This window comes from Haemaphysalis longicornis, unplaced genomic scaffold (assembly GCF_048455015.1).
Source record: "Haemaphysalis longicornis isolate Haplotype H1 unplaced genomic scaffold, Haemaphysalis longicornis Haplotype H1 scaffold_1, whole genome shotgun sequence".
NCBI lineage: Eukaryota > Metazoa > Arthropoda > Arachnida > Ixodida > Ixodidae > Haemaphysalis > Haemaphysalis longicornis.
The window spans coordinates 477,005,096-477,017,220 of record NW_027526203.1 but is presented as its reverse complement, the minus strand read 5'-3'; positions in this window follow the sequence as shown (position 1 = coordinate 477,017,220).

Below are 12,125 nucleotides of genomic sequence, written 5' to 3'. Positions count from 1 at the left end.
TTCAGCCCGCCCAGGCGGAAGCATGCGGCTAAAAAGAGGAAAATATTCCACGTTTTTTGATTGGCTCCTAAAACCACTGTCAGTTGGGGACAAAAGTTGGGGACATTTAGGGAATTTATTGTTGCAGCGAGCAGCAGACGACGCAAGAAACGGCTGAAACTGACGCTTCCTTTTGTAATTATTCCAGTTCTGACGGGTGTCTTGCTCAACGATATATATATTTTTTTTAATGAATGCGGAGCGTGCCTGCCTGACCGGGCCCATAGTATCGCCTTGAGTTTGTCCTGCGCTGGTTCGTTTATTCGTCCACATTTTTTTGCCCCTCCGTGTGGCCCTAATATTACTGCTGCCGCACCAATATTGATCACCACCATTTACAAGCCAGTCTGTGTTAATTTCGGGGAACATTTAACAAAAGTACGATGGCCAATGCATAATATTATACTCGGGGTTCAGCACACGACAGAGTCGTCGTGTCGTGAGGTGAGCGCCCGCAAACATTCATCTGCTACATATCCTCTGCGAGCCGCACGGAGACGGACTTTGAATATCATCTGCGTCCGCGACTAAATGCGTCTTCGAAATATCGTCATATAGCACAGGGAGCCTGCAGAATAAAGCAGAAACTGAAATCAGAGGGTTATCACATGTCACACTCTTCCTGCGACAAATTTGACTAAGTGCGTCTTCAAAATATCGTCATATAGCACAGGGAGCCTGCAGAATAAAGCAGAAACTGAAATCAGATAGTTATCACATGCCACACTCTTCCAACGACAAATTTGGTCGATCGTTGAACTGCGCCTGCCCTGCATACTTCCTGAAATGCGTCCTCCGAACGATCAGCTGTTCGTTAACTTAGTCGAAAAACAAAAGGAAAGTGAACGCGAGATTTGTGTGTGTGATTACTAAAACGTTCATTGCTTGATTCCGCTCCGCATTAATTTGTACAGAGCGCCCCCCTCCCCCCCCCCCCCCCCCGCCGATGTCTCGCGAAATAGCAGTGCAATTCGCGTATAGTTGGTCTGGTGAACCCTACCTGGCTTAAGTTTCGACGAACGTCTTTAGCATGGCAGAAGCTGCACCGTATTTTTTTTTTTTTTTTCATTTCCGTTAGAGCTATTATGTTTCTTCCGCTCTTGCACTATAGTGAACTAGAATAGCTTATTCTAGTTCACTATACTTGCACAGCATGTATTTTTCTGTGGTTTCATATTAGATATTGCCTTGGTTCTTTATATAAGGCGTGTGTGGGCACCCTTCTGGCTCCTCGGGCATTAATCAGGGGTGTGGTATCTGAGCAGATTAAACGAAGAATAGTAACAAAAGATAATTCTGCCACGCGTATACAAGAAAAAATACAAGAAAACGATACAGCCGAAACGTCAGTGTTCATACGCATACTAAAAACATGCACGCAACAAAGACAATAATGGGCTGTTTCTAAGCTGTTTGGTCATTTGAAGTTTGAATGAAGGGCTCCTAAGAAAATATCTGTAGTGCTTGACCAGTTTACAGAATATGGTATTTTTTTGTACTTTTCAGTGACAGAGGAGTCAACAAGCATCTGGATTTCCCTACAATGTTTATGCTGGGTACCTCTGATACCTGTCATCTTCTATGGCTATGACACTGGAAATAAATAAAACTAAAAACTGTCTCCTTCCTTTGGTATAGTCCTTTTTACATTTTTAAAACAAAATTGTGCAGGAATGTGAAAATAATATCGAGGATAATACACGTATTCTTTCCTCCATGCACAAACTTAATTGTTTAGACTAGAGCCACCCCATTGGACCATAGACGTCTATTAACATCCGTTGGACATTCGCAGAAAGCCAGCAGACGTTTTACGGACGTCCGTGGGATAATTCGATGCAATATTAAAGGAATTGCTCATCCTACGAACGTCCGACATACGTCCCGGATTTCCAGACATCCGGCGGATGTTCGAAATCGGACATTTCCAAACCGAGATGTACAGGGGACAACAAAATGCGGTTATTGGATGTATTGGAAGCCCTAATTTTTAAGTGCGAATGCACTTTATAAGCGACCCCAAACCTTCCACCGCCGGCGGCGGCGGCGGCGTCCGCAGTCCTCCTCTCCCTAGCAACGGCGTGGAGCGGAGAGGAGCGTCGGTAGCAACGGCGCGGTGACGTCACTTCACCACGTGACCGCGCTCGCTCCGCCTCCTCGCCGTGGCTGCGCGGGTGCGCGCCGCTCCCCGCACCGCTCCTCGCGCCGTGACGTCATGGTATGACGTCACAGCGCGCCTCCTCTCCCCAGCAGCTGCCGCGCGCCTCTCTCTCCACCGTGACGTCACACTCTCTCCTCTCCCCCTCGCTCGGCTGCAGCTGCCGTGCGCCGCTGTCCCTCTCCCCTTGCGCTCGCTTCCTCTCTCAGCCACCTGGCTCGGCGCGCTCGGCGCGGCGCCAGACCTCCGTGGGTCGGCTCGCGCGCGCTCACGGGCTAATGCCAACGGATTTTAACTTTACTCCCCCTCATAGCATCACCCCGTGCATTCGCACTTAACCATGTTCACCCTCGGGGAAATGCTTGGGAGTTTTTTGAATCAGGGAGAACCTGTACTCGCTGTAAACCGGCCTCAGTGCTCTGTTGATAACATGCCTTGAAGCACTACTCGAGCTTTAGGAATACTTGATACAAAAGCCTCTTCTGTAGCTTGTTTTAGCACAACCCTAATTATAAATGCTTGCCCCATGCACTCTGTGGACAGACAACTCCACACCCTATTCATTTCTCTTGCCAAGAGTGTGAACAGTGTTGTTACAGAAGCATAATACAGTGGAACATTGCAAGCTTATCGTCGTGACTTATCAATAAGGACTATAGATGCATACGCTGCGGGCCGTTGTGTCAACATAAATATGAATAAGTTGTAGGCAGTTACCACCTCGGTGAACAGGATCCTTCAACATGACAGCCCAGTGTACGCATGTTTCTGTATTGAGCGGATTACGATAAGCTCGCAACTGACCACTGTATTATATATGCTACTGCAAGCATCACTGCTCCCACTCTTGCCAAGAAAAATATGAATAGGGTGTGGAACTGTTGGTCCACACAGAGTGTAGTACAAGCATTTTTGCCAAAACAAGCTACAGAATCGGCTTTTGTATTTAGTATTCTTAAAGCTGGAGTAGTAGATTGATTGATTGTGGGGTTTAACGCGCCGACGCAACGCAGGCGATGAGGCGCGCCGTAGTGGAGGGCTCCGGATTAATTTTGACCACCTGGGGATCTTTATCGTGCGCCGAAATCTCGTACACACGGGCGTTTTTGCTTTTCGCCTCCATCAGAAAAGCGGCCGCCGCGGCCGGGAATCGAACCCGCGACATCGTGCTCAGCAGCGCAACGCCTTAGCCACTGAGCCACCGCGGCGGGTAAAGCTGGAGTAGTACTTCAACGCATGTTATCAATAAAGAACTAAAATTTACAGCAAGTAAAGGTTCTCAAGTTTACTAGAAAACTGAAACCTACACTATTAAGCTTTATGAATCTATACCGAGTATGTTTGGGATATTTCAATTAAATTGCTAGACAAAACTTCCAGCATTAATGCACGCTAAAGAACAAAGAGTTAGCTTGAAAAAGTGAAGTATTGAACACTTAAGCTGGCTGCTGAAAACACATATACTAAATGAAATAGATTACATGTTGCAAAGTATGGCATGCAAAACAGATGAGACAATGTCGCAAAGCTTGAAAATTCTTTATTTAACGCTTTATAACCTCCAATATAAGTACAACCATTCATGTGCCCATCATGCTTCATGCCAGGAACATCTTGGCTCAAACTTTTCCCCAACTGCTCGGTCAGCACCTGCAAAACCAAAAGCAACAATTACAGGTTTCTTTTTGGAGCCACCTGACAGAAGTCAAATACATGTAAATTCAAACTTCATGGTTTATGTAGTCCTATATATGGCTACATTACTAGACACACAAAAAGAATTTTAGCCTGCCTTTGAACTATTTTGGTTGGCTCGAATCTACAGCTAATGTAGATTCAAGCAATTTTCGTCGCAGCAACAAGAAAAATTCCCCCGCACTTCCCCGAGGGGAAGAGTGTGTAAGTGCGAATGCACGGTTGTTAATTTGTGGATTAAAGAGTCGAGGAGTAGAAAGAGTATGTACAGTATACGAGGCGCGCCAACGCTAGCAGTCACTGCGAGGAGAGAGGAGGAGGAGAGCAGCGCCCGCAGTTTACGGCGAAGAGAGAGGGGAGAGGAGGAGCGCACCGCCGCGAGCGCCGTCGATGCGCGCGCCATCACGTGGCGCGCTCCGTTACTACACGCGCGCGCCGTTGATATGCACACGCTCCCCTCCGCTCCGCGCCGTTGCTAGGGGCGAGGAGGCGCGCGCGATAACACCCATGATAACACCTGTGAGGAGCGCGGACATGAAGTTAGGAGACGGCGCTACCGGAGAAAATCGAAGTCGGCCCAGGCGTCACTGCGCCACATGACCCCATCGTGCCGCCGCCGCGAGCTCTTCAATTTCGTCTGCTCAGGCTCTGGTCTGCTCGAAACTACTCTGCTGCCCGTTGTCGCGAAGCGTGCTATATGACGGTTTTTTTTCCACGGCTTTTGTCTTTCACACATACGCCGCACTCCTGCCCGCACGCGGGCATGAGATCACCGAGCAGACAAATGCAGGAAGGACGGGGAAAAGCTACCGCCAACCAAACACGAGAGATGCGCCGGAGTCGGAGACAGCCGCCGCCGCCAGCCCACCCGACCATTGAGGTCACGTGCTGGGCCGACTTCGGCGGCTTGAGAAAGAGAAACGGCGGAGGGAGCGGCTTCAACGTAGCTGGGCTTGCGAAGGCTAGCTGCGTGACGTCATGCCGTCTCCTAACCTTTTCTTCCTCCATGGCGGACATCGCCGGTGGACTTTTGCTGCTCCTGCCGCAAGTGCAAATGGGCCTTTATCACAATACATTCACACGGTGACTGGCAGTTGCGGAGGGACGTAACTTTGGGCACCGAAAGCCTGATTGGCCAGGTTAAATGCCTCCCCCCCACCCCTCATATTTCAATATCCCATTCTCGACTACCGCGACATTCCCGATGCCAAAATTCTCCTCGCTTTCTTCCATATTGTACCGGGAAACAAATTTGAATAGACTGGTGGGGACGTAAATTGAACAGGCCAAAGCTGTGGTCTCGTTACAGTTGTCTTCCAGTTTTCGACGTCAGCATTACACATTGTAGGAGCACGATATGGCACCCCCCCCCCCCCCTTTTACCGAGGGGCTGACCCCCGGCCCACCCTTAGCGACGCCACTGCAGCTAAGTGTTTTTTGTCGCTACAAACGACAACTTACCTTTTGTATCTATATTTAGAGGTGTGTGATTATCAGCTTTGCATCTGTTCTGTGAATTGAATAAAATATTTTTGGATACGAATAGTAAAAGCTGGCTGTGAATTGAATATTTTCAAACCACACTATCTTTGTTTTGGTGTTTCTAGAGTGTATAAAACATAACTACACCAAACAAGACAGCTTAGGTAGTCAGAACTAGACACATCTCTGTTCAGGTACTTGTGTTTGACATACAAAACATTTAATGTAACAGAAAATAAAACATAGACATGCAAACCAGTGCAACAAGAATTTTGCATACATTGCCATGGAGAAATATGGGTTCCTCAAAATACTGTGAACACACTAAGCATATTAAGTATATTTAATATGTATGATAGGCAGCAGTCCCCCCCCCGCCCCCACCCTCCTCAATGATTGAAAGGTGGCTGGGCATGCTAGTTACCGGTGGTACAGTTAAACCTCGATGTAACGAAGTCGGTAAAATTCGTAATTTACTTCGTTACATTGAAATTTCGCTACATTGAAATTCGCGGTTTTAATGAAGTGTTCATCCCGTGAAGCATTTCCTGCAAAAGAAAACGTGGCGCGCATACACGGCTGGCGCATTATTTCTGTTTCTATCGGTGCTTAATCGTCTACGCGGGCATTAGAGTGAACCGCATGGAGCGTTTCCTCCCCTCAAAAACGCGCCAAGCCACAGGCGCGCTGACGCAGCCGCGGAGACAACCCGCGCGATGTATCTCCAGCGAGCGCTTCCGCTCGCTGAAACGCAACTCGAGGGTCAAACGAGAGGGGCATGCGAGGAAAAAAAAAAAAAAAGCGGATAACGTGGGCGAAATTTTCACTGTAAAGCGTCTTACGCTCCGCTTATGAAAGCGCCAATCGAATATCCTCGGCATCCCCGAGCGCTTCGAAGCTCCCGCCATAGGGTGCGCGCCTCCCCAATCGCAGACGCGGGTGTAAAAAAAAACGCGCGCACAAGGCTCATAAAGCTTCACAAATGCTTGATGGAACGATGAAACCCAACGAGCTCGAACGAAGCGAACTCGAACGAAGGGCAAAGCGGCGGCATGCCGCGGCGGCGGCCCCGCAAGAGGCGATTAGGCTTACCACGCGGATGATGTTTGGTGGGCGCTTTCGTAAGAGGCGCGCATGACGTTTTACTATGGTTTTACTGTGAAAATTTCGCCCACATTATACGCTTTTTTTTTCTCGCGTGCCCCTCTCGTTTGCCCATTGAGTTGCGTTTCAGCGAGCGGTTATAAGCCGTCGCTGCAGCTACCCCACATCGCGCGGGTGGTCTCCGCGACTGTGTCAGCGCGCATATGGCTTGCGGGGCGCGTTTTTGCGGTGAGAAAACGCCCCATGCCGTTCACGCTGATGCCCGCGTAGACGATTAGGCTCCGACAGAAACAGTGCGCCACCCGTGTATGCACGCCACACGGTTTTTAAGCAAGGGGCTCGCTCAGACTCCGCGGCTCGCTGCATCCGCGGCATCGGGCGGCCCGTGTTGCCGTTTGCGTTTTATTGAGATCCCACTTCGGCGCTTGCGTCTCCCAAAATATACCTCTACAACTTAAATTTCGTGCCTAGTTCTCCGTGAAACTTCGTTACATTGAAATTTCGGCAAACGGGACTTCGTTACACAGAGGGTGAAAATACATGGTGTGCATACACTTGAAGTTACAAAAAATTCCGTGGTTCGTTACATCGAGGGTTTCGTTACATTGAAGTTCGTTACATCGAGGTTTAACTGTACCTCACCAACAAGCCAACAATAACGTTTTATTTCTCACTCCTGCTATTATATTTATAGGAAACCTATTTTAGATTATAAATTTCGCTCTCGTAGTGTTGCACTTGACCTAACATACACCACAGTTAGCGAACACTTATTTGGTCCAAGGCATCTACATTGGGCTTTTGGCACGGCTTCGGTGTCATGCAGAAAAACCAACCCGCAAGGTCGTACCATGTAGTAAAGCTTGAAAGTTTGCACGTCTTCAGATAGAGCAAACATTCGTTCCTCTACTATTTGTAAATTTCAAATATTTGAAACAGAGCTGCAAATCGAATATCAAAAAGTACTCGCACAGTATTCTAAGTTGCGAATGTTCACTCACCTTCAAATATACTGCCTGGTCACTTCAGTATAAGTGTATAACAAGTTTATACAAATAATTCCATGAATGAAAGTTAAAAATGCCGTAAGGTGTTCCTCATGCAAGTTTGACACATTTATTTGAAATCACTGATAAGCATTGGGTGCAGTTGATTGGATGGTTCCTGTCTTCCCTGTACTATCTCCTACATCCCCTCAAAATCAACGAGCGCGGCTTCATTTCTCATACTCCCTTCTTTAGACACTGCTATGCTTTCCTTTCTTTCTCCACCGGATTCGACCTCCCTCGAAGAATAGGCCATTGCCCTTGCAATAGAGCACGCTACTCTTAATGTTCCTGCCACCACGCCAGTATATATTTTCTCCGACTGTCAGTCAGCCCTTCGTAATTTCGCTGACCATAAGACACACCCACACACCACTGATTTCGTCACTCCGATACTTGCATCGAATTCTCGGCCACGCTTCACACTGGTTTGGGTTCCTGGCCACGCTGGCATGTGCAGAAACGCCTTAGCAGACGCGCTCACCCGAGTACCTTTCCCAGGCCCGCCCATGTCCTGGCCAACCTTGTACCACCCACCGACGGTTCGTACTCAACACCGCGCTTCCTGCCGTTACCAATTACACGCCCAACGCCTATCACGCACCCTGTACCCACCCCCCAGTTCCCGCCTAACTCGTTAGGCTGCGTGTCTCATTCGGCAGGCTCAAACCTCTTCACTCCCCTCCCATCACATTCTTCACCACATCTATCGGCGCCCTGGCCATCCTTCCTGCCCCAGGTGTTCTTCCTACCCATCCATCCCTCATTCCTATTGGGACTGCACCCCGCCATCTCTTGCCCCATCCCTCACCTCCTGGGAGCTCTGGCTGCCTTCCCCGCCGACAGTGAACATCCAGGCTGCCCAGGAAGCTCTCTACAAACACGTGCATCGGATCCGCACAGGCATTCAGGAGTACTGTGTGGATCCGGTGAACTGAACTTTCAAATTAGAACCTGGACTTAGAAATAAAAGTTTGTTCTCTCTCTCCTTCCTTCCTTCCTTTACAGGGTGGGCATTCATAGGGGCATGTGTTGGGTAATATGTTGTGTTGTAGTATGTGTGGGTTTGTAGGCATCTGTACAACGGCTTTGGACTTAGAGGTCGGTGAGGGAATCTGGCGGGTCTTTTCTGCTTTCTACGAATCCGTGGCTAGTAAATTTGAGGGCAGCAGTGCGTGCCGCCTCATTCCCTTGTAGTTTAATAAGGCGTGATGTCCAGATGAGGTAGATGATCACTAGCTTTTGTATGCGTCGTAGTGTATTTGAGATGTGATGCATCCTTCTTGATAAAGGGACATGCTTACTGGGAAGCACGGTGGAATCTGTCATGGCTATGCTTGCATCTGTTTTTTGCAAAGTTGTGGAAGTGGCGAGTGTGGCGGGCATCAAGGGTTTCTTATGAGTGATTAATGGCAGACGTCCCAGGGTTTTGTGCTTAAATATGCATCAGAACAGTGAACTGAATGAAGGTGGCTACGCAGGCTAGTTGAGACTTCGTGGAAATTTTGGTCAAATGTCAGGCATGACTCAAGGAAAGGATAGAGACAGGAATGAGCTTCATCAACAAAGCTTCATTTCCCTCTGAGAGTGACTACAAAGTAAACAAAACCCTCATGTGACACTGCTTTATCACCACATATAGAAAGCAATTACAGCTGCTGCACACTTCACACTAATTATTCAGTAATCTATGGTGCATCTGTCTCCCATCTTTATCACATAGGCCTCAAAGATTTCTCGTTCCTGTTTTGTGCCATACAACTTCAGCACTCTCGTCGTATCAAATTCTGGCATGCAGCCACCTGGCGTGACGAAGGCTGATAGCAGAAGCACAAACGGGCACCAAATATGGTGGGGGGCGAAATAATTATTTTCACAGACCGAACGGCGCCCTCTCGACACTCATGTGCAAGTTGGTCGAACTGGAAGTACATAATACCTTAGATAAACTGCACGAAGCTTACCATCACCCCCAAACCTCCCGCCTCGACCACCTACCAGACGAAACACCCTTGAACTCCTCGTATATCCAGTGCCCTAAGAACAGTTACAAAGTGTGCCCCTCCACATCCGTCAACGCATTTGTACAGCTCCCATACCGCGACATACGCACTAATACGCTCGTCAGGAAAGCAACCCTCTTGAGACCAACGGAACTAACGTGGATAATTACAAACTTTTCATTTCTGCGCGCCAAGAGTCCTCTGCAATGTTTTAGCGAGAATATGCAGCAGCACCATGACCTCCTGAATATAATGTCCCGGAGCTTATGACAGCACGCAGCGATTACAAGACACGGGGTTCGACGAACCAAAGCGACGCGTAGGAATCACCTTTGTAGGTCGCAATAGTCTTGATATTTCTTAGACAATGACCGTGTGGTGAGCGACAAGAGTTTCGTGCGAACGATCGTTCGCGGCTGGATCGTTCGCAAGACACTGGAGCACATAATAATATTCTTGCCTAAAACACCTTCAAGATAATAATTTTTTCACTCCGTCTCAACATGGCTTTCGCGCAGGCCTTTCTTGTGTTACACAGCTAACCGAATTCGTATATGACATAGCTTCATCATTCGACCAGGGCATTCAATTGGACGCGTTATTTTTGGACTTCAAAAAAGCTTTTGATGTCGTCCCCCACAGTCTTTTGCTGCATAAGTTGTCGTTTCTTGGTATTCCTAAAACCCTGATAGACTGGATTAAGGATTATCTCACCGGCCGTAAGCAGTGTGTTGTGATAAATGGTGTGTCTTCATCAACAGCTGATGTACTGTCCGGAGTGCCACAGGGGTCGGTTCTGGGGCTGCTTCTTTTTTTTATTTTATCAATGATTTTCCACTGGGTTTGAAATGTACAGTGAGGCTTTATGCTGATGATTGTGTTTTGTATTGCCCAGTCAAGTGTGTTGATGACACCACGGTACTGCAGTCTGACCTCGATAAGATTGTGTCTTGGTGTGCTCAGTGGCAAATGAGTTTAAACCTAACTAAATGTTTTCATGTGCAATTTACTAACAAAAAAAGGTAGTATCCAGGTCTTATTACTTAAATTCCTGCGTAGTACAAAAGGTAAATCAAGTAAAGTATCTTGGCGTAACATTCACGGCAACACGTACTAGATTGGACCAGTCGCGTAGATTTAATCACAGCCAAGGCTTCGCGCCTAATTCATTTTTTCCAAAGAAATTTCAGCGACGCGCCGCAAACACTAAAGGAAACCCTGTATATTACAAATGTGCACCCAATTCTAGAGTATGGTTGTGTTTCTTGGGACCCTTTCACGAATGTACTGAAAGAAAAGTTGGAGAGGGTGCAAAAAAGGGCTGCCAGGTTTGTAACAGGTATTTACGATTTCAGAATAAGGTCTTCTGGAATTCTTCAGGCCCTGGGATGGAAACCCCTTTGTGGACGACGGAAAGTTCTAAGAAATAAATAAAGAGCGGTATTTAAAGACGCCTAGTTATATGTCCGAACGGGAAGATCCCTTATATAAAATTAGAGAATATACCTGTCGATTGAATGTCCTTAAATACTCTTTCCTTCCGAACTCTATTAGCGACTGGAATGCGCTAAAAATACCAATATTCTCTGATTTTAATTTCCTAACAGCCATTGAAGTAACATTTTGAGTTGCTGAAATGGCCCATATATTTAACGTTGGCTTTGTACTTCTCGTGGTTGTTGATTTTTGATATAATTACTGCTTTCATTGTATAATCTTGTGTTTTGTACTGTTGTTACAATGCTGTACTGCAAGTATTTAGATTTCTCATGTATAATGTTATGCATGATTTTAGTTCGGTTACAATTTTGCTGTTTGTATTCTATTTTCTACTGTAACCCCCCTACAACAATGCCCAATGGGCGATGTAGGTACTTGAAATAAATAAATAAATAAAGTCGTCGAGATCGACCGGGTTACACTGAAGGAAGGTGCAGGTTAACATTCACAACTTTCCCAGCAACTTGTTTAGGAAGCAGACTCGGCGGGGATCTCCGAAAAAGAGAAAGGCAGCGTCTGCGCACGAGCTAGGTGATTACAAAAAGAGAGCACTTGCCCATGGAGCGACAAGAGGAGTTGCCCAACCATGAGGCGCTTGTTCCCCTGCAGTGCACCGATTTTGCTCAGATAGTCGAGAATAGCGCGGCAATACGGCTCCCAGCCAACTGGAGAATGGCAGCACCCGAAAAAGAACCGAGGCAGCATCCGCAAATTGTTTTTTACGTGGCCGGATTGAAAGCGGGGGCCTACACTGAAGGACGTTGTTGTGAGTGAAGATATCACCTATGTTGTCCACGAAACGGAAAGCTGCTCCAACAGTCGTGTGAAGAAATATCATTCGTGATACAATAAATTTGCGCAATTGGCATGGCAAGATAATTTGTGCGCACGCTGACAGCCACTGCTACGCGAACGTTCATTTAAAACGCTGTTATTCTTGATATTTTAGCCACCGCTTCAAATCCCTTGCATGATACCGTCCGTTTCAAATATATCTCGAACTTCAACGGCAGCAACGTTAACAAAATGATGAAACGTCCGCGAACAGTTATTTATTTTGCAGTACGCAGCCAGAAGTGGCGAGGACCGGAGATGCCG